Source organism: Spermophilus citellus (assembly GCF_964194105.1).
Source record: "Spermophilus citellus genome assembly, chromosome: 5".
Classification (NCBI taxonomy): Eukaryota; Metazoa; Chordata; class Mammalia; order Rodentia; family Sciuridae; genus Spermophilus; species Spermophilus citellus.
Genome location: NC_138186.1, coordinates 42530920 through 42555635, shown reverse-complemented (window position 1 = coordinate 42555635; position 24716 = coordinate 42530920). Strand labels below are relative to the sequence as shown.

Sequence of the window (24716 nt, the reverse complement as noted above, 5' to 3'; positions counted from 1 at the left end):
GATAGAAATAAAAATGGAACAGAAATAGAAAGTAAAAGAACTAAATGTAAATGTTTACAGATACAGATATCAATTACAGATACAATTAAGGGTACATATATCTATCCAAAAACAAAACGTTTTGCCCTAATCAAGGTAAGTTTTTTACTCTCTTCTATATAAGTTATCAGACTTAGTATGATAAAGACATTTTTAGGATGTGACAGATAAATGATGCCCTTAATGGGACAGTTAATAAGGTGCTTTTCCATTACAAGAAAGTGAAGTTTTACTAAGTTGGTTTTCCCACATACCCATCTCCACTGATTCTACATCATTCATTGATCCAAAGAGACTCCAATTGAGGAGACTAGAATGACCTACATTTGTGAAACACTTGCCTTTATTGTAGACTCTAGATTTTTGCATCAACTCTGGTCTGAAACCATATTTTTAAAATTTGTATGAGCTTTATAGAGGAGATAGCAGTGATCTGATTATAACAATCAAATATTTTTAGATCTACATAATGATATCATCTCCACTAGAACCCTATACTTTCCACACTTTTTTTAGCCACTCTTATGCCTATTGTACTCTTTTATCAATGAGGAAATCACAAAGTAATTGTAAAACATTGATTATTAAAAAACAAAATTAAATTCTAAAAAGGTCAAAATATGTGAGGTGAAGCTGAATTAGTACTTAGTGAGAAATATATACATTTATAATGTATACATTTTAAATATTTGTGGTAAAATAAAGAACTAATTTAAGTTTTCACCATATAAGTCTACAAATAAAGATCAAATTGAACTCAAAGTTAGGAGAAAAATAGACAAAAAAAAAACATGAGCAAAAATATGTGAAAAACAAAACACAATAATTAAAAACAGTATGTGAAAAAAATAACTTCATTCCTTGGAAATAACTTAAAACTGAAAAACATTTCCCTGGTTTGATAAATTAAGGGGAGATAAATACAAAAAAGTAGGGGTCAGTTTGTATCATAGCAGTGTTCTAATTGATAAAGGTATATTATGGATGTTATCAACAAATTGGAAAACAGGTGAAATTAATGAGTTCCTTGGAAGATATCAATACCTAAAATAGACTTAAAAAGAAATAGAAAATCCAAATACCTCTATGTCAATGAAAATAATTAAACATTTATTTTAAGATTTCCCTTAAAGAGAACTACATATACATATGTCAATGTTGGTCAATTCTTTTGTACATTTAAGAAGAAATGATACCACACCTAAACAGACTATCTGAAAATAGGGGATGGGAGCACTTCCTAAATCATTTATCGAAACTAGCATCATATGGGCACACAAAGTATTTAGAGACATCACAAGAAAAACAAATACTTCTTACAAACACCCATAATTTGAGACTCATTCATTTTTAACAAACATTAAAAAATCACATTGAGCAGCAAAAGGTTCTGAAACAAAATCAAGTTGAGTTCTTTTCTATATGAGGAAGTACAGTTTAATGTCTAAAAATCAGTCATTGTAACTCATTATGTTAACAGAATAAAGGAAGAAAGTCATAAGATCCTCCCAAGAGAGGCATTAAAAGCTTTGGACAAAATTGCAAAACTTTTTTATTATTAACACTCAGCAAACCAAGAACACAAAGGATCTTTCAAAACCCAGAGAGGCTGCAGTGCTATAGACGTCCTCAGATCTGCATAGCATAATACCAACAATCAAGAAATGAACAGTACTCTAATAGGAATGGTGGAAACAAATCCATCTGTTTTCCTGTCAGCCTGCCCCTCTCCCTCTCTCTCTCTCTCTCTCTCTCTCTCTCTCTCTCCCCTTATTTTTGATTAGCTTCTGCATATCAAAGAAAACATTAGAACTTTGCATCTGAGTCTAGCTTATTTCATTTATCATGATAGCTTCCAGCACCATATATTTAGCAGCAAATGCCATCTTTGTTCTTCTTTATTATTGAGTAATATTATATATATATATATATATATATATATATATATATATATATACACACACACACACACATACACACACAGACATATATATTGAGAGAGAGAGAGAGAGAGAGAGAGAGAGACTTTTTTTTATCCATTCCTCTGTTGACAGGTACTTAAGTTAGTTCCATAGCTTGGCTATTGGCTATTGCAAATTATGCTGCTGAAAATATTGATGTGGCTGTACTCCTATAGAATGTTGATTTTAGACCTTTTAAATATACACCAAAGAGTGGAACATGTGTTGATACCATCCCTAGTTCTTATCAGAGTCTCCATACTGTTTTCTAGAACAGTTCCATGAATTTGCAGTCCCACCAACAATGTATGAGTGAATCTTTTTCTCCACATCCTTGCCAATACTAACTATATATATTCTTGATAATTGCCATTTCTACTGGAGTGAGATGAAATCTCAATATAGTTTTGATTTTCATTTCCCTGATTGCTAGAGATGTTGAACATTTTTCCACATATTTGTGGCCATTTGTATTGCTTCTTTTGAGAAGTGTCTATTTAGTTCTTTTGCCCATTTATTAATTGGGTTACTTGTATTATTTTGGTGTTATTTTTTAAAAATATTTATATATTTGGAATCTCACCATCATGTATATACACAAGACACTGAAACAAACAAACAAACAAACAAACAAAAAACCCAACCAAATAAACAAACCAAAAAACACCTCTAAGTAATTAGAGTAAAGGGAAGGGAATAGTGTAGTGGGAAGGAGGAACAAAATGAAAGTGAAGTACTGGGGATTCAATTAGAGCAAATTATATTCCATATTTTCATAATTATTTTAGAATAAGTTCTAATGCTATGCAGAACTAAAATGAACCAATTCTAAATTTTAAAATGTAAGAGGCAATGATAAATAAGAATGTATATTTCCTTTGGTGATGAGAACTTAAAGGATTTTAATTTCTGAAATTATATGAGACATTTAATTTATTATTATATTTGGACTAATAAAAAGTAGTTTAGTTTATGAAAACACTGGAAATTAAATGAGGCCCTTGTCTAAGATAAGAGTGCTAAAAATGTAAAAGATAGAAAAAAATATGAGAGACTCATCAGGAGGTCAAAGAAATTTTATTAAACTTGGTCTTCTGTAAATGAGATGAGTCAAAGACAATATTGGTGTCTTAAGTAAAGAGAAATGAAGAAAAAGTAGGAGTGTTGTTAGGGAGATTTTTATGATGAGAAGCAGTTTTGGAAGAAGAAGTTGAAAAAGATTCTAATATGAATAAGGGGTATTATTTTGGGTATTATTTTCAATATATTTCTTTTTACTCCTAGAAATACCCTTATTTCATTAACAAATAACATGGTCATGTGCCTTAAAAGATCCAAAGCACATGAAGTATTTGTGGAAAAGAAGAATTTTATTCAAAGCCTGTGGCAATCTCTAATGGAAGAATCACAGCTCACACTGACACCCATTCACTAATTAAAAGGCATTTCTAGGTTGTTATTGGCCAGAGTCAGACTAGAAGGTTGACCACGGGCCATTAAGTAAAAATCTGAGCTGCCTGGAATGAAATGAGTTATCAGTTCCACGAAAACCAGAAAGCTGGGCATGTAACCCAACATTCTATTATTAAATATAAATGTCATACCTAAGACCATGCCTGAACAGGAAATGAGAACCATGTAAATAATTGGGGTATTATGTTTCAACCAATTATTAGACAGAGGTAAATCAAGGTAAACAAATTCAATCTCCTATGGTATCTACTTTTAAGATTAATCACCTCTCACTAAAGTCAAACATAGAGCACATGGAGAGTTCTCTATGAAAAATTAACCCAAGAGGAAAAAGTTCAAATTTTGCTTAAGTTTATTCTGCTCAGAAGTGGACAGTTACTGAATCTGTGGATTGATTTTGCCATCATTTTAAAAACTATCATTAAATACTTAATATTAACATTTATTTTTAATTAATAATATTACTAATGTTATTGTTAAATAATTAACATATTAACTAAAATAAACCCACTCACTACTTAGCTTAGTAAATAAAGTGAAATATTATCATGCAACAAAACTCGTGTTTACTTCTTCCCAATAACATTTCCTTTTCACTACGGTAATCATTATAGTGAATTTTGTTTTCTCCTTAATATCTCTACATTGTATTTATTACTAATATATATCTACATAACATAAAATAACAGTTTGAATGTATTTAAACTTGAAGCAAATTACATTATTTGCATTCTTCTGCAGCTTGTCTTTTCAAACTCCTGTAAAGCACAATGATTACACATAAAGATCACTGTGTTTATTTATACTTTCTGGAATATACAAAAAGAAAATTTCTCTATTAAGTCCCAAATCTTATAGAAGCTCCTACCAAATCCTTCTGTTTATCATTCTGAAGGGGTGGAATGATAATACTGGTGCTACTGGAACAATTTGAGGATTGGAGGTGACAACAACTTTGGGGTGCTGGCCTAGTGCTGCATTGTAACTGTAAGTGGTATCCACAAGGAAAGAGTTCATGGAGTAAGATATCTGCTCACTTTAGACTTTGATAATAGTTACTAGTTGTTTTTTTTTTCTCTTCACAAAGACATAACCTAGAGATTAATTCACTCTGTGAACTAAAATGAAACATCAGGCATTTTTAAATAGCTGTAATTAAATATCCCCACCAGAGCAGGATACACTTCTTGCCTTGCTAGTGTTATGCTACACAGACCTGAAGACCACTGTAGTATGGAGCAAACCACCTTGAATTCTCCCATAAAGATTTTAAAAAATGAATCTTAGTGTATTTACAACAAAGGTTAAATTGTTTGGCTGTTTTCCATTTGTTCTGCAGGAAACTCTTGCTTGAGAAAATGAGAAAAATTTTAGGTAATCTTTATTAAGAAGACAGTATCAGGATTGCACATGCTCTACATAGAGGCTAGGGCACATTTTCAGCTTCAAATATAGCATGTGCCTTTCCTTCAACTGATTTCTCAAAAGTTAGCTACCATGATTATTATGCTAGAATATGCAGAACATATGAACCATAGAAATGTGAAACCTTTTAATACAAATAAAACATGTCTGCATGCTTTCCCATCACTTTCTCAATATCTTTTATATTGAGATTGTGTATACAGTTTTTAGTAGTCTTAATTTATCACAGAGTCTGGATGCCACTCATGCTTCTGAAATGAATAGTCTCTATAGGCCTAAAAGTTCATATACACATTAACAATCCCAGGAAGGAAGACAATTGAAGAAATCACTCAGAAATACTGTAACTAGTCTCTCTGGCTGTGTTTGAGGCACAGATATTACAGGGTTTTGCTCCAGACCAAAAATTCACTAAATTTCTCAATACATAATAAGTTAGACAAAGAATACTTTACCCAATAAATGTTGTTAAACCTATCATATAACATTGTTAAATTGTGTGTGTGTGTGTGTGTGTGTGTGTGTGTGTGTGTAAAATAATATTTTCTGGCAATTAGTCAGAAACGTGATTTTTTAAAGTTCCTTAGAAGTTTAAAAAATATGTCAAAGATAATTAGTTTTAAGAACATCATAAACACTACATGCTGTTATTTTTCAGAGTGTATTTGAGATTCAATCTATTCCTGTATGGAATAATTTGAGATTTATTTTTCATTTTTTTTACCATGATCTTACTCATATCAAAACACGTGGAAGAAAGTCCCAAATTATCTCTTAATTTTCACATGAGGGTTTAATTCTTCAATACAGATCTTGTTGAATTCTTAATATTTGAATTCAATACTACATAATTGTACAAGTGATTGATTACTCTCATAATTTATTACTGGTTTTATGATAAAATTTTAAATTTCTGGTGTGAGCCCTACTGTTTTAGTATTTTCAACTTTTAATTACATTGGCTTTGAACATCCTTATGCCCCAAAATATACATTAATAAAAAGACACTCATATTGTTTTTTGAAGTAACAAACTTGATTTCCAATGAAGAATACAGTTTATTACTTTCTCATAGTAATTCTTTCACAACATTAGAAGACAGTTCTTGCTCTTCCAATTTATGCATAGACGTATTTCCAGGTTCAACTTTATTACTTATATCACTTCCTTTGTTCTTTTTCTGATTCGAAAGTCTCTAACTTATGATATTTCTAAAGAATGGTGAGAGATTTATCCACATTTTTTCTTCCTTTATTTTACTCATTTCACTATTTAATGATACATTATTTAATCATACAAAATCATGCAAACATATTTCCTATACAAAAATTACAGTACACTTTTTAAGACACAAAAGCATCTATATGAATGGAAGTGGATATAATTTTTTAAATCATGAATCTTTGACAGTATAGAGTGTTTTACACCAAATTAAGTTCAGCCAGGCTGCACACTCAGATGTGGGGCAGGCTGCAGCGATGACATAATATTTCTCAAGTGACACTGATAGGAAGCCCATTGATGAATGATTGACAAGATTTTCATGGTAATTTGCTTGAACTAATATAATTATAATTTCTATTATTAATATTTTTACTTCTTAACAAAGTTACTATCTCAGTATATACCAACCCAAACAGAATTCTTTTCAGAAAGAGTTCCCATACTAATCAGCCAAGTATAATCCTTATGTACTTTATTACATGGAACATAAGAAATAAGATGGGTTGTAAGAATATATATCATGAGATTTCATGACTTGAATGAATTATAAGAGAAAACTTTATAATTCTAACTCTAATTGCTAAATAATTTCAAATTGTTATTTGAAACTCAAAATGTTCCTCACCAGGTTGCCTAATGCCCCCTTTACATCCTTATTCCTCAGGGTGTAGATGAAGGGGTTGGCTGTAGGAGTCACCACTCCATAGAAGAGGGCCATGAACTTGGGCTGGTCCCTTGTGATGGAAGAAGGGGGCTGAAGATACATACTAATGGCTGGGCCATAAAATAAGAAAACTACAATTAGATGAGAAGAACATGTCCCAAAGGCCTTTTTCCTTCCTTCAGAAGATTTCATCTTCAGTACAGCATGTCCAATACTAGCATATGAGGCAAGAATTAGACACAGAGGAACAGCTAATAAAAAAATACATACTACAGAAAGTGTGAGCTCATTAACTTCCTTTTCACCACAAGCAGTCTTTATCAGAACTGGAATCTCACACACCAAGTGTTCCAGTTTATTGACACCACACAGTGGCAATTGTAGTGTTACAGTGGCCTCTGAGACAGCATAAGTGATTCCACCCAGCCATACAATGGACACTAACAAGATACAGATGTGCTGATTCATGATAAGTGTGTAGTGCAGAGGTCTGCAAATGGCCACATAGCGATCAAAAGACATGATAGCTAAGAGAAGACATTCTGTGCCCCCCATTATGTGGAAGAAATAGAGCTGAACTGCACATCCCATATAGCTGATGGTCTTCTTAGGGCTTCCCAGGTTAAACAGCATCTGAGGCACAATGCTTGTAGTGTAACACATGTCCAAAAAGGAGAGGTTGGTGAGAAAGAAATACATGGGACTGTGGAGATGGGGGTCTAACTTGGATACTAGAATGATGGCAATGTTTCCCATCAAGGCCATGGGGTATGTTATTAGAAGAACAATGAATATAGGAAGCTCTAGCCAAGGACGGTCAGCAAAGCCTAGTAGAATGAACTCTTCAGGGTGGCTTTGATTAATTAGTGCCATTGTCTTCAGTGTGTTTCACCTAGAGTGGGGAAGTTGTCAAGGAAGTTAGCATTATGAAGAATGACCAGACATGATGATCAATTGGTTGTGTACTCATAAAAGACAGAATACAGTAATTTGAAATAAAGAACTTGACGCCAGGTTATCTAATTTCCCTTTATGACACCAAAAGTTATTGGTAGTTATTGTGAATAATCTCTTCTCCTGTATTATAAAACTGACAATAGTTATCTCCTTTTTTTCTGGTGAGTGATTGTGTTTTGGAAAATCTGAAATAATGGTTCTCAAACTTATACTGCCTTAAAAATCATCTAGATATCTTCTTAATGAGAAGTTCATTGCTCCCTATCTTCAGGTATTTGACAAAGTAAATGATTCTGGGGCTGAGGTTATGGCTCAGTGGTAGAGTGCTTGCCAGCATGTGAGAGGTACAGGGTTCAATTCTCAGCCCCACATATAAATAAAATCGATTGACAACATATATATATATATATATATATATATATATATATATATATATATATATTTTTTTTTTTTTTAAAGTAAATGATGCTTGAGACCAAGTGATTGGATTGGTTATTTTAAGGATCACTGCTGCAAGGCATTACAGAAGTGAAAATAATCATAAAAGTATTCAGTAGCAATAGTAGAAAAATGAGTAAGAGAATCCTAGAGGTACAAGTATCATCAAGATATAATAGAAAGCCAGGTGTGGTGGCATACTCCTGTAATCCCAGCAGCTCAGATGCTGACACAGGAGGTTTGCAAGTTCAAAGCCAGCCTCAGCAAAACAAAGACACTGTCTCTAAATAAAATACAAAGTAGGGCTGGAGATGTGACTCAGTGGTTGAGTGTCCCTAAATTCAATCCCTGGTACTTCTCCCTCACCCCCCTCAAAAAAAATGATACAGTAGTCCAGGGCTGGGGATGTAGCTCAGTGGTAGAGCACTTGCCTAGCATGTGCTTGGCCCTGGGTGTGATCTACAGCAACAAGAACATAAAGTATGGTCTTATTCCAGTTGCATCTAGCTAGTTGATCAATCATGTCTTCTCTGTGGGGTGTGTGAAGATTTTGGATTTAAACAAATCTATCTTAGGTGTTTGAAATTGAGGCAAAACTATAAACACTTTTAACATTGATGTTCTCTTTTTAGTACAGTTAACAGTGATCCACTTACTTCATAAATTTGAAAGGCTAAACTATAATGACAGAGGTTTTTTTATGCTTTGAATTTGTTTTCACATTTATGTGTTTTTTTGCATAGCTATTTAGTTCAGAATTTAGCCATTTAATATTTAATGCTTAATTTTACTTAATTTATATTTTGTAGGAATTTTTCTTTATTAAGTAAGCCAGTTTCTTTGTTTAACATAATAATTTGAATAGTTTTAAGTGATCCATTTGCCATATATAACTACATTTTACATGCATAAGTACAGTTTTCAACTCTGGGTAACTTCTGTCAGGAGACTTTTCAACTTAGGTCCAGAAACATTCAAATTTTCATGAAGTATTTCTTTATTTTTCTGCTAAAAGGCACATTGAAAGAACAAAATCTGTAACTTGAATGAAATACTATTCTGAGAAAGAAAAAGTAAACATTTTTTTTACTAGTAAAGTATTTATATTTATGAAAATTATAATATTTTGTAGGATAAGGAATATCCATATATGAGATTAAGATAACATCCCATTGACAAATTTCTGAGTTATTATTCTAGCCCATTAATAGTTTCATGGTACCAGATTATATTCTTAGAATTACAAAGCACAGTTTTTACATCCTCTATTTCATTGAATTTCAAGGCCACCTGTAGGGGTGCCACGCAAAGTCACTCAAAGCTAAGATATTAACATTGCCCTTTGAGTATATGTGATCTATATGTATGTAATAACAATTACAGTAATAATTTTAAAATTTATGTATTAATTAAAATTTCAAGAAATTCTTAATGAGCCCTGTGTGCCAAACACAACAATAAGCTCTTTCCATGCATTAGGTTATTTAATAACTACCCAAACACTATTGACCTAGGGCATTCTATATCCATATTCTGTGATATTGTTAATTATTTATTTTCATAGTCTACTTATAACTAGAGCTTATCTAAAGATCAAAAGGTTATCAATGTCTAAATGAGGTATTAAAATATTGGACCAAAATTCCAAAGAAAGCATCCTTACTAAGGATGTCATCTGAATGAGTGCCCCCATGCATGTTTTGATCTGGAATTTATTCAATGTGTAAATAAGAGCAGCAAATTTAGGACCATACCTTGCTGTAAATTCTTTTTCAAGGGAAATTCTATGTTGTAGATGAGATATAATGTAAAAGCATGGTATTAATTGATTTGATTGCAAAATAAATATTCTAAAAATTCTACTCTACCCACGATGAATAATTGCATGAGATGCCTACTATCTACTTATTTAAAACAATTATATTCACATTTCATAATTTTATACCATGGATCCCACCATCAATTTTTTTAAAAGTGTAATCTTAGATTTGATCCTCCTCTGTGACTTATTTCACAATTAATTTTATCAAATTCTAATAATAATATTTACTCTAGTATGTTTTTGGCAACTTTGTTAAGTTTGTAGTATAAAATATTTTTTCCATATTATTCACTTTATTAAGTGTGATTTTCTTTGTAAGCAGTGATTGCCCAAGAGCCCTTTTATTTCTCTGGGTATTTCCCTAGAGATCAATGTTGTTGACTTTTACAGTATATTGAAGCTTTATAATTTTATGTGTACATTTCTCTTGTTTTTCATGTTATTCTCATTATATTTCATTACTTTTACCTATTAGATGCCTTGACTCTTGGATCTTCTACTTCCAGTGATTTTTCTGTCCTTATTTCATTACCCAGGGCTCTGTATCTCCATGAATGTTTAAAATGACATTAATAAGTTGCCAGGCTGTGTTTGTGCCTTTGTATCTCTGTTCACATTTTCATTCTAGCATATCTTTGTTTTCTATTTTTTCATTGATTTTTCTAGCATATTTTATCCACAATTCATCTTCATCTAATACACAGCATTTAACTTTTAACTCTATAGACAGTAGAAAAAATTAAAACCATGTTATCTGAGACCAGGGGCATTTGGATGAAATGTACAGACAGTCCATCAAATTCTGACAATATATGTAGAAATTTCACACAACTGATTAAAGACTTCATACTTCATTCATTTAATATCTATTTATTGAGGTTTAAGTTTGATCTAAGAGAGAGACTAAGGCAGAAATTACTTACAAAGAAAATGTTAATTGTTTCTAGAGCCACTGAAGTAGGTGTTTCCAAAGTTTAAAAAGACTCTTGAAATAAAATTTACTCTGCCTCTCATGTGTATACTAGGCACTATGGCATACCTACACACAGTCCAAACATCCCTAAAATGCATGGCCTTTAAAAACAAGTATCTTTTTACTCACCTTATTTTGATAACTATCCTTCTCAAAAAAAAAAAAAAAAAAAAAAAGAATCTTCAAAGAGTGCACTTGGATGTTTTTTAAGCTTTCAGGAAAAGATGGAGAAACTGTAGTATACATAACAATTAGGTTCAGAACATATATTTTCACCTAAGATAGTGTATCCAAGAGAAAATAACCTAGGTTAAGAAGGCATCAGTAGAAAATAATCAACCATGCATTGTGGGAGGGTATATATATATGCTATTCCTGGGCCCTCCTGGGCATTGTTAGCCACAGGCTATCCATGTATCCTTCTCTCAGGTGAGTTAGGGAAGAAAGTGCCTTGGGACAGAACTCTTTATGGAAATGCTTCTCATGAACAATTAATTTTCTACTGAACTAAGTTTGGTAGCAATTTTCTTCTCTTGCTAGATATTTTGAAATAAACTAATTCAGTTTTCAACATACACCAGTTTAAGATAGTATACAATTGGAAATGAGCGTGCTTCAATAAATAATCCCGAGGAATTTAAATTACAACTTCTTAAATATGTGACTAAGAATATCTCATAATGAAGCCAGATTTAAAGTTAGTGTAGTCTAGGTAAATCGGGTCTAATACTGAGTGAAATCTAAAATGGAGGCCATGCTGGGAATGACTCAGGGAAAACACACGACAATTCATGGAATGTTGATGAAGTCCCGAAAAGGCCCTAGGCCAAAGTCCACCTCAAAGAAGTATTGATGAACAGCCCCCAACAGATTTGGAGATAGCCCATCCCAGAGGAGTGATAAGCCCATCCCAAAAGTCCTCCCTGCCCTTTTGGTCCACCTGTGTCCCACCCCTCGGGCCCTCCAACCTACATTTCATCACCAAACCTATAAAAAGGGGAACACATTTGCCTGCCAACTGGATTCCACCTCTTGGGTCCCCTTCTTCCTCCGGGAGAAGTCTTTTCTGCTGTCCTTTAATAAACTTGTACTTTCTACTCTGACCTTGCCTTGGCGTGCTTCTTTGGTGTTATTCTTCAACATCGGGGAAGCAAGGACTCGTCACCGGTCAACAGCGGTAACAATAAGATTCAATTATTTAGTCATAACAAAGAAGGAACATTAAAAAAAAGTTGGATAGAGAAGAAATAGAATATATTTTCCTTCAAAAAGGAATACAGTAATAATAAAATAATTCTATATATTTAATACTTCATAAGAAAAATTAAATTATATTCTCTCTCTACACATACCCATATGCACACATGCACATACACACTAAATACTATTAGATATGTAAATAGTAAGATTTTAAATACCATACATTATCACAAGTGCAATATTCCCAAAATAAATTCAAATACATTGAATAACAATTATGAATTGCTGAGAGTCATAGCCAAGTAGGAATGACACATGGCATTTTGGGTTGAAAGGTGACCCTGCTCAGGGATTAGTGTGGCTCTGGATTTAGGGTGGATCCTGCTGGGAATAGGGTGGCTCCAGGATTAGGGTGGATCCTGCTGGGATTAGGGCGAATCCTGCTGCCTCCGGTGCCCGCTCCTTTGGAGTTCCCCTTGAGTTCTCACGGGGTTCTGAGAGAATTGGCGTGCAGACTCCAGTGGAGGGAGAGTGTTCCCAGGAAGTGTGGGTAGAGTGTTGGTGAGAGTTCGGGAATAAAGAGTTGCTGTTTGAATCTACAAGGTTTTGTGGTGGCTCGGTTATTTTGTGCCCAGCCAGACTGCGGCAGGCTCCTCTGAGGTGATGCTCATTGGGCTGTTTCCCGCCCTTTCAGACCACAGCGCTGCTCACTGGGGGACTTTTTTTGGCTCCACCCACACAACCCAGCCAATCGGCCTCATGAGCAGGAGGAGTGGGGGAGGTGTGGAGGCTTGTGGGAAGCCGGTGGTGGCAGTTGGGCTCTGAAGGTTTTTCCTAAAGAGCTGTGTGGTGCGGTATGTGTGTTCTAAAAATAAAGTTGGTTTCTTTTGACAAGTGGCTCCTCAATTGTGCCCAGCCAGACTGCGGCATAGAACCATCTTGAATATATTATTATAATTCCATTTGCACACACATTTTTTTGTTTCAGAGAAATGTACATCAATAAGGGAAGTTTGTTTGCTTGTTTTAAATACTTCTTTATCTAATCTAATTTTCTGATTTTTTAAATTTTTTTTTTCTGTTTCATTTCCTCAATTTCTTTGCTAATTATCTGTGAGTTCTATTGAGTCATTTGTTACTTGGAAATATGTTTTTTAATTTTCATGTACATAAAGTATTTCATATTTCATAATGTTTCTTTTATTGATTTATAATTACATCAAATCATGAATAAAGGACATACTTTTATAAATGAAATCATTTTAAATTTATTGTGACTTGTTTTTGTGACTTTTGTATGGTCTATCTTATAGAATGTTTCATGTGCCTTAAAAGTATGTTCATTATGCTCTTATTGGGTAGAATGCTGCATAGTTGTCTGTTAGATCTGTCTTGTTTATATTGCTGTTCATATTTTTTTTAATTTCCTTGCTGATGCTCTAATTGTTCTATTGTGAAGGTGCGTTATTAAAGTCAAACCATTATTATTGAATTAAATATAATCTAATCGGTTCTCTTATTTTTTGTTTCATTTTGGGGAACCATTTCTAAGTTAACACATATTTATAGTTGTCATGTTTTCTAGGTGGATTTATCAATTTATTCTTATAAGTTCTTTTTTGTTTATAGTAACAGTTATTATCTTTTTTCTAATATTATCTGATATCAATATATTTATTAGCACTCTCACTTGGTTAGAGCTTGAGTGGATTAATTATTTTTCATTTTTTATTCTTTCAACCAGAAAGTAGGTTTTTAAAAATGTCTTTGTTAGTGTATTGTAGTTATACATAAGAGTAGGTTTCATTTTCTCACAATGATAATGCATAGAATATAATTTGCTCCATTTCTCCATAGTACTTCCTCTTTCTCTCCTCTCTTCACTCCCCCTGTTCTCCTTTCTCTGCTCTACTGGTCTCCCTTCTATTCATATATATTTTTTTAATTGTTGCTTCATAAATATACATACTGTTATGGTTCACTGAGATATATTTACATAGTACATAGAATAATTTTGTCAATTTCATTGTACTAGTTCTCCCTTTGACTTTCCTTCCTCCTTCCTCCTCAATCCCCTTCCTCTCTTCCATTGATCTCCCATCTATTTTCCAATCCCTCCTATCCTGTTTTTCCTTATTTTGATCTAGCTTCAATGTTTTGTTTTAATCTGAAGTATTTATTATAGACAGTGTATGGGTAAATTTTTTATACTCTCTATAATTTTCTTCTTTTTAAAATTAATAGGCTTCTTCTTAGAAGTTATAGGTTTCAAAAATTTGAGTAGTAAATATAGAGAGCTCCCACAGGCCCCTCTTTTCCTGTACATAGTTTCTCTCATTATTAACTGCTTTCATTAATGTGATACATTTGTTAAAACTGATGAACCAATAGTAATATATTATTAACTAAAATTCATAGTTAACATTAGAGTTCACTCATTGTACATTCTATGACTTTTAACAAAGGTATAATAACTTATGTTCTCCACTGAAATATCATACCAGTAGTTTCACTGTCCTAAAAATTCCCTGTAATCCACTTAATTCCCTTTGCACTGCTTTGAGCTCAGCACAACCACTGATTTTACATTGTCTCCATATTTGTGCCCTTTTCAGACTATCAAATAGTTAAAATCCTATATAATATAGACTTTTCAGATTGGCTTCTTTCACTTGCTAATATACATTTAAGGTTCTTTATGTCTTTTTCTTAGCTTATTATTACAACTGAATAACCACAGTTTGTTCATTCACTAATTGAAATACACTTTCTTTTAATTCTAAGCTTTGACATTTATAGCCACTATATACATTAGTGTGAAGGTTTTTGTGTGAACATAAGTTTTACAGTAGTTTGGTTCAATACCAAAAGAATGCTTTCTGGATTGTGTGGTATATTTGTCTACTTTTTGCAAGAATATGTGAAATTGACTTCCATAGTGGCTAACAATCTTGCATCCCCACAAGCAATGAATGAGAGTTCCTGTTGCTTCACATACTTGCCAACATGTTGTTAGTGTTTTCGGGTGCTTGATAATGCCTCATACCAGCTTACTTTTCTTTATTTTATTTTTCTTTGTATTACTCAGACTACATAATCTCAATTGACATATCATTAAGTTTGTTGATCCTTTCTTCTGCTTATTCAAATATGATCTTGAAGTCAGTGATCTGTGGATTTTTGTTTTTAACAAAGTTTTTTAAATTTATAATTTCTATTTGGTTCATTTTTAAAAAAAATAATTTATATTTCTTTATTTATATTACCTGTTTAGTGAGACATAGTTCTCATTCATTCTTTCAGTTCTTCAGACATTATTTCCTTTAAATCTTAGCCTCACATTTTAAAAGCAGCCAGTTAGCATTTATCTGGTAATTTCACTCTTGATTTCCTCCTATGGATTGCTTTGTTCCCCTTACCTATAGGTCTCATACTTTCTTGTTTCTTTATTTGTATCTTAATTTTATTTTGAAAACTAGACATTTAAAATTTTATTGGAGCTGGGCATGGTGATGTGAATTTGTAATCTAAGCTACTCAAGAAGATGAAGCAGGAGACTCACTTGGTCCCAGGAGTTCAAAGACAGCTAAGGCAACACAGTAAAAAAAATAAATAAATAAAAAAGAAAGACTATATGTATACTCCCCACACACACATATAGCAACTATAGAAATAGAAATCAGCCACATCAGAACTTGCTGTTATTGCTTATTATTGTAGTCATTGCTCATTTTTTGTAATGACTTCTCTGAACTAATTCTATAGTCTGTATATTTGTGGAGTATAAACAATGAAGTCTGTACTCAGATGATTTGGTAATCAGCTAAAAATTAAACTGTTTTCCTTCAATGCCTGGAACTAAGAAATCTTTCAGTTTTTGTCAAAGGGCATGTGTGCACTTGCACTTAGACAATTTACATCTTTGCATTAGCCTCCATTTGCTTCCTATATGAAGATTTGAGATTAGCCCAGGTTGAAAGTTGAGGATCTACATAGGTCTTTCCTGAGCATGCATAGAGTCCTGGACCTACACACAGCCCTGTGCATGTATGCAAACTTATTAATTCCCAGCATATAGCTAATATTTCAAAGTCCTTATGAAAATCTCATTCATTAGATATTTTAAAACTCTTTGATTAATTTGTGGTTTGACTTGTGATCCACTGCCTTAGAAGTGAAGTTAAAACAGTCACTTTCCATGATTTTCAAGAAAAATCTCTAGGGAAAATATTTTCTGTATTTTTCAGGCTTCTGAGTCAGGTTCAAGTGCAGACAGCAGTATAAATGGAACTTTCCAAAGAACGCCCTCTCAGATAAAATAATGATATAAATTCTAAGTTTATAAATATATATTCATATTCATAAAGTTCTATAAAATCCTTTATCTCTCTTAACTCTCTTTTTTTTGGTATTTAGAAAGATTTGATTTTTGTTTTTGTACAGTTATGTTCATATCATTTTGTTTTTATAGGCATTATCAGTTTTCTAGATTGGGAACTATTGAAATTAATTAATAACCCATTTTTCCCTCTACTTTGCCCATTTCAAAATAGAAATTTATTCTTTATAGTTCTATTTATTGTTATTCTCTTCCAGAGATAATTTACCTTTGCTTTTGGTAGGAAATTAGAGTAGAAAGACTACTTTAACGCTGATAGAGATGGATGGAGTTGTCTCATATTTCTGGTAGAAGTGTAAAATAATACGACTACACTAGAACACTGTTTCTTGGTTACTTTTTTTAATGATTTTTAGTTGCAGATGAACAAAATACCTTTATTTTATTTACTTATGTGGTGCTGAAGCTCAAATCCATTGCCTCATACTTGCAAAGCAAGTGCTCTGCCACTGAGCCACAAACACAGCCCTGTTTCATGGTTACTTAAAGAGTTACACTTACACTCACCTTATGCCCCATTCATTCTGCTCTTATATATATATATATTCTCAAGGGAAATAAAAACATTTGCTGAAGTGTGGACTTGTCCCTGAATATATTAACAACTTCATTCAAAATAGTCAATAACCTGGAAACACTAAAAAAAACTGTCAACAAAAGTAATGCATAAACTATAATGTTCAACAGAACAATATTATCCATGCAGTAGAACTTTACTAGTAATGGAAACAAGTAAAGTATTGACATTAGTCCATTCTGGATAAGTCTCAAAATTAAGCTCGCTGAAAAATGCCAGACTTGCAATAATACACACTGCATGGATTTATCTACAGAAAAATTCAAGAAAATAAACATTAATTTATAAAAAAATAAAGTAGATTATCATTTGACTAAATCCCCAGTAAAGAGACAAAAACAGTTTTGGAGAAATGACAGAAATTTTCTCTTTTGGGATATTGGTTGCATGGGTATGTGGAACTGGAAAACACTGAACTGTATATTTAAGTTATGTTTTATTCTCCACATATTATACCTCACTAAAGCTGATTATATAAATAGTTTCAATCTTTTGGGGCTGTTCTATAACCAGTCTAAGCTTACTCCTGAATCGCTGTACTTCAGTCCTGGGTGTTTAATAGAGCCATGAATTCCATGATTTCCCCAGTGCTGTGAGACTATGAAGACCCTGCTTCACAGCATCTTTGCTACCTCTTTGCCTCATGACTGACAAAAAATAAATATGACAAATAATCAGTTACACATACTGTAAAGAAGTCAAATGGAGAGAGAAGCAAGGTGCAAAAGCAAAATGGTAGAATGGCCAAGTTGCCAGCTTTATTTTTATCAATAGGTTACATTAGGTCAGTGGCATCAGTAGTACATTATTGTTCATTGTATCATTATCAGATTATAGAGTTAGCAATGTTATGCAGCTTATTCCTCAGTTACAAACTATAGTTAGAATGTGCAATGTTAGGAGATTTGTGTAGCTGTCAAGAAAGTCCATTGTTTAAAGTTACTGTTATGTGGACAGGTTCAGGTAAAATGGAGCTTGGTGAAACATTGTGGTTGTCTAATGAGATTGTTTCTTTATTCCCAGGAGCTATGTGGGTGAGATCAATGTCTGGACTGATAAGACTCTAGCACAGAGCCTCCTCATGCAGGGCATTGGCTACAGCAGCTAGGCAGCCCATGTCTTTGCACAGAAGTTTCCTAGTAGCCAGGCATTCTATGTCTTTGAACACAAACTTCCTAGAAGCCAGTGCCTTTGCACAGAAACTTCCTGGCCACAAGAAAGCCACAGGCATGAAGCCTGCAGAGATGCTAATCCCAAACACAGAACCCTTAAAACTTACTAAGTCCAGTTTTCTGTGCTTCACTTTTATTTGGAATTTTAATTCCTTGACCCTGGATTCCTTGGCATCCCTGGATTTCAGCTTTTATCTCTTGAACTGTTTGTAGTTGCCCAAATTCCTGTTTTAAGAGACATCTAGAATTCTTCATATCTTTGGCAAGAGTTACCTCCTATTTCTTCTTAGGATCATACTTTTTTTCCTCTTTAGTCAGATCCTATCTTACTTCTATTTCTTACAGTTATATCAAAAAGTTTTCTCTGTGTTGGCCTTTGTTAACTGCAGAAGCACCTCAAAAATAACTGAAAATAACTTTTCCAACCTTATTTTGGGCATGATTTCTCAAAATTCTAATTCAGGAACTCTGGAGTAATGTTTGCTTGTCTCTAAGAGGAGCAAAACTGTAATATACTTTCTTTTGAGGCTACAAAGGGAAGCTTATTATACTCTATAAAGCAGAAATTGAAGACTGAAAATCTTATAATTAATTATTGATTAGAACCAATATATCTCTGTCAAAGCATTGTATGCTGTGAATCAGTATATTTTGTTATTGCCATTTGGAAGTTGATACTGAAGACAAACCAAGGATATGAAGACTTCACACAAATGTACTTAGTTTTATGAAAACGAATTAAATATATGCCTTAAATACAAGTCAAAAAACTGAGGGTATTATAAGCTTAGAGAGTATAAAAGTGTGAGATAATTATTTATAATGATAAAAGTTGATTTTACTGATAAAATGAAGGTATTACCCCCTTGCATATCATCAATGACCTCTCTCCTTCACATCTATGTCATATGTGATGGTCTGATACCCAATTTATATATATATAATTTTCTCTTTTTTCTTTGCTAACCACATAATATTCTGATTCTTAAATGATTGAACTATTTAAACCTTTTGTTTATGTATTAAATACACCTAATATTCTTGTCATTCTGGATACATTTAGCTCCCCGAAGAAATATAAGTGATTATTAATATTATGGAAATATTACACAGAAGTTTCCTGGGGACTTTATTCATCACATTTTCCCCTTGGAAACATAAAAATAGCTATTTCAATCAAGTATCTCAGAAGAAGCAATTTCATTGAGAGGAAAGAGGCATATACAATTTTTTTTCAATTCTCTTTTTCATAAAAGATTAGCAGGTGCATGGTCAAGAATTTCAATTACAAAATATGAGATATTAACCCATTTGATCTTACTGTTATTTTATAAAGAGTTGATTTGCATTTTTCAACATTGATTCTCAAATATTATCTACAATAGCAAGGAGGTAAAATGCAGTGTAAATTACTTATTTTTTCCCAAAATAGCAGAAAAAAAGATAAGATTTTTATTTTCTTTTTTGTCTAAAAAAATGTTTCCTTCTATAAGCTTTTATTTATTGCCTACTTCTTAGGTTCTACAATATAATCTTTAGAAGGTTAGAAAGCAACTTCGTGACAGTCTTCACTCCCATTCAAATTGTAGACAAACTGAGGATTAGAAGAGGGTTGTACATACATGATAATTACTGGTCCATAAAAAAGAGATACAACAATAACATGAGAACCACATGTATTAAAAGCTTTCTTATTTCCCTCCGAAGATCGAATCCTAAGCACAGTAGCTACTATAAACCCAAAGGAGATAAGGATAAGTGACAAAGGAACCAGGGAATAGAAAGTCCTCACAATGGAGAGCATAGCTATATTGAATGTAGTGTCAGCACAAGACATCTTGATCATCACTGGAACCTCATAGAGAAAATTATCTGTCCAGTGAGAGATGACTGAAGCAAGGAATTAGCCAATCCACTTATCCAGGCTATGGCCATGAGGAGGAATGCAGAATTGCTGATGCATGATAGCTGGGTACCTCAAAGGCTTGCAGAAGGCAACATATTGATTCAAGGACATCACAGCTAACAGGATGCACTCAGTGGCTCCCAGGAAGTGAAACATATAAAACTGGGTAACACATCCCCCATAGTTGATAGACTTATCTGGCCCCAAAGGTTAAGCAGCAGCTGAGGGATGGTAATTGTGGTAAAGCACAGGTCCAAGAAGGAGAGGTTGGAAAGGAAGAAGTACATAGGGCTGTCAAGATGAGGATCTACTCGGGATACCACAATAATTGAAATGTTGCCCACCAGTGTGCAGATATAAGCAACAAGCACCATAACGAACAGGGGCATTTCCAACCATTGGTGGTTGGAGAAACCCAAGAGAATAAAGACCTCTGGAGCACTTGCATTGTCCAGATTCATGTTTGCTATTGCTTTTGTTTTTTGGTAGATTCAAGTTAAAGCAAATATTCCACTGAAGTGAGTTGATGTTTGCAAGCATAAAAATTAATAAAAAATATTACTTTTGTGGTACTTCTAAAAGAAAAACAAACAAAGACCTTTATTTAAACCAAGAAATGCAGAATAGCAAAATTTTTATAAAATATGAGATAAAGGAAAACTTATAATTCACCTTGTGTTAGAGAGAGAGAGAGAGAGAGAGAGAGAGAGAGAGAGAGAGAGAGAATATAAAATGGATTCATGAATGAAACTAATCTACCCAAGAACCAGTCATGATATGATAACTTACCACTTGTGTTCGTTTCTTTCATCCATGATCTTCTGGCCCTTGCCATGTTATGGTTAGATTTATGAGTTGATTTAGGAGTTCCAAATTCTGGTTTGCATAGAAACAGCACATATTGTTTTCCATAAGTCTATTCTCCAAACTCTGGACTGACTTTTTTATAAAAGGAACCATGCAATTAAAAGGAAATGAACCCTTGAAACATACTCAGAACTTGCAAAACAAGACAAACAATAATTGATTGCAAAGATAAATGATTAGAGACACCAAGCACTTATCAACATAGTCTGATGATACAAGTGATTTTCACAATGTGAGTTGTAATCTATCCCACATATGTTATTCTATCAAGTTTTTTTTCTATTACAAGTGGGAATATCTAACTTGTGTAATATGAGTTATAATGCAAAATGTAGTTCTTACTATAGGTAATGACAAAAGGTTTGAAAAACATTGATTTTGCAGAAAAGAAAAAAGCATATGAAATTTTAAAACCTGAATATAATCCACTGCTAATAGTTAACAAACATATCTTTTAGGTATTGTTTCTCAGAACCCCCCTTACTGTGAGGTCCAACATGTCTGACCATACTTTCTTAAGTGCAATATTTCATGTTGAGCTGGATATTTTCATGAAATACAGTGTTTTGTTTGGTTAGGTGTCTGCTAAATAATTTTTCTTCAGGTTTTACCTAAATATCAACAATGTACAATTTTCTTCCCTTCCATTTCCTTTATTACTCAGATCAGCTAACTTGAATCTGATGTTAATGCTTTCAAGATTTTTAAACAACCCCACACTTATTTTAATTAGTGTAATGCCCACTAATGCAAATAATATTACTATGCTATTTTTAAAAACATGCCTCAGTGTTTTAAATTATAATGTTGGTTTTTAGTTTTAAAATGTGAAAATTTATTTCCATGCTTTCTCACATGCAACTTTGCATTAAAAAGGTCAAAATATGCATGGAGTTGTGCAAATATTAAATCAAAACAGCTGAATAGATTATTCCCTCTCACATAAAACATTTACTTTCAATCAAATGATCTTCTGTACTGGTGTCCTTCTTCTAAGAAAAAAATTGCTATTTTCATCAGAATTTAATATTAATTGGAGATAGAATTAAATATCTTCTCTATATTCAGTAGCCTTATTTCACATCATAAGTCAATACTTATTTGAAGGATCCCAAATCTTTTTAGATGCAGAAACCTATTTTACCCTAAAATAATTGTATGAGGGATTGGGGATATAGCTCAGCTATTGAGTGCCTAATCGGTATGTGGCTCTGGATTCAATCTCCAGTACTCCCTAAAATATAACAAAAATAAATTAAGGATTTTGTGCCCAGCCAGACTGCGGCAGGGCTACACAGTGTCCTGGGAAAAATGTCAGTCAGAGCCTAAATATCTTAACTTTGGAAGGAACTAATGAGAAAACAAATTGGAAGACATCTGCTGGGGACTGCGGTACTTGCTGGAGACGGGCCGTCGCCTCCCCGGCCCCAGGCGCCACTGGAGCCGCGAGCCATAAAGACATGGACTGGGCAGCGGTGCGGCTAGAAGCCGGGAACGCCCGGGGCGGAGAGAGCAACCAGGGCAGCGCTGGCTGTAGAAACTGCGGCGGAGAGAGGCGTGGGAGCTCGAGGCAGAGACACACCGGAGAGAGCGAGCCAGCACCCCGCCATCATCCCGAAATAGCGAGAAGAGGAAGATGGCGGCGGGAAGTAAGTAAGCCCCTCCGGGTTCCGCACCCCGCACCGCCGCGTCTGAAAAGCTGAGACAGACAGCTGCAACTCAACATTAAGCTATCCGGCTGAGGCAGCTGGTCAGCCCTTCTCATCCTACGGAGGTGGATGCCTGCCGGGCCTTCGTGGGTAGTGGCCGCAGGGTCCAGGCGGGGCTTGGGAGACAGTGGGGACCCGCCCGTGGCGTTGGTCGCCCGGCAGGGTGAGGCAAACTGTAGCCGTTTGCGGAGGACACCACTGTGGCGGAGGGCTGGCGTGGCAGGACTGCGGCGGAGGAGATAACTTCTTTGAAGCCTGCTGCAGCAGGTGTGTGGTCTCCTGGCTTTCCCTCTCCACGCATCAGGGAAACCTTAAGAGCCCCTCCCAGCTCTCCCGAGAGTGCTACAGCCAGCCCGAGGGAGTCAGAGGTGGTGCGGGACTGCTGCTCCCACCAAGGCTGACTGCTGAGGTCTCTTGCACCAGCTACGGGGGTGTGGCTACCGGAGGGCAAGCAAAATTCGCTGAGGATTCTCAGCACCAAGCTCTACAAGCTTAGGGTCTGAGGGAATGGCAATCTGGAGGAGTGAGCCCAGTCGTTCATGAAAACAGGGCTCCCGGGAGCAGCAGACCTGGCCTGTAGCCAGTATTGTGGTGAGAGGGGCCTGGCTAGAGGAAAAGTGGAAGTGATTGGACACAAGAGGAGGCCCTAGGCACTCAGGATTGGAGACTCACCCAGTCTGGGAGGAGCTGCTGCACAGTGATTGGTTCCCGCGTACTGACGGGAAAGACTTGACCTGGTGGGCACAGCGCCACCTAGTGGAAGAGAAGTTAATCAAACTCTAAGACGGCATTTATTAGTCTTTTTTATTGTTGTTTTTTTTTTTTTTTGATTGGGATTTTTCTTTCATCTTCATTTTTCTATCTTGTTTTTTCTTTCTTTTCTCTGTTTTTCTTCTTTCTCTTCTAATCTTAATTTTAATTTTTTTAAAATTATTATTAATATTTTTTTAAATTTTTGTTCTTTTTTAGTTCCTATTTCTTTCTTCTTTTGTCTTTTCATTTTTTTATCCCCCCTTCCTTGAATTCTACCTGCCTACTCTCATTCTCCTTAGTGACTTCTTCCCTTCCCTTCTAATACCTTTCCTCCCTAGCATCAAATAAATATATACGCATAAACAGTAACCCAGCAGTCAATCAGAACAAGAAGCAACATGAGCAGCTTCAAGAAACAAGGAAGAAAAGGAGTACAAACAATGCAGGACAGCCTAAATATTCAGGAGGACCTAGAGTCATCAGAAAAATGGTCATATAAAGACCTCAAGGAACACCTTAGACAGATGGAATGGAACCTCAAAGAGGATACAAGATAGCAAATTCAAGCAGCGAAAGAACACATTGAGAATGAGTTACATAAACAGCTAAAAGAAGAAGTTAAGCATCTTTATAAGGAGATAGAGATTATAAAAAATAATCAAACAATAATTCTAGAAATGAAGGAAACGATAAACCAAATTAAAAACTCAATTGAGAGTATCACTAACAGAGTGGAACAAGTAGAAACCAGAACGTCAGATAATGAAGACAAAACATACCATCTTGAAAAGAGTCTAGCCAACTCAGAAAGGCTGGTAAAAAATCACAAGAAAAACATCCAAGAGTTATGCGATAATATGAAGAAACCAAACTTACGAGTAATCGGGATAGAAGAAGGTACAGAGATTCAAACCAAGGGAATGAGAAACCTGCTGAATGAAATAATTACAGAAAACTTTCCAGAAATAAAAAAGGAAACAGATATACAAATTGAAGATGCATACAGGACACCGAGCACACAAAATCACAGTAGACCAACGCCAAGACACATTGTTATGAAGATATCCAATATACAGAACAAAGAGAAAATATTAAAAGCTACAAGAGAAAGGAGACAGATTACATTTAGGGGTAAACCAATACGGTTAACAACGGAT

The 24716-nt window shown here is 34.3% G+C and overlaps 1 pseudogene across 1 annotated transcript; it reads right to left on the bottom strand.

Moving 5' to 3' along the window:
- Positions 1 to 6720: 6720 nt before the first annotated feature.
- LOC308649341 (olfactory receptor 2B11-like) lies at positions 6721 to 20691 on the bottom strand (annotated as a pseudogene). The gene is made up of 2 exons: positions 19947 to 20691; positions 6721 to 6889 (listed from the first exon to the last, which is right to left on the bottom strand). The product of its transcript is annotated as an olfactory receptor 2B11-like (transcript).
- Between the last annotated feature and the right edge of the window lie 4025 nt (positions 20692 to 24716).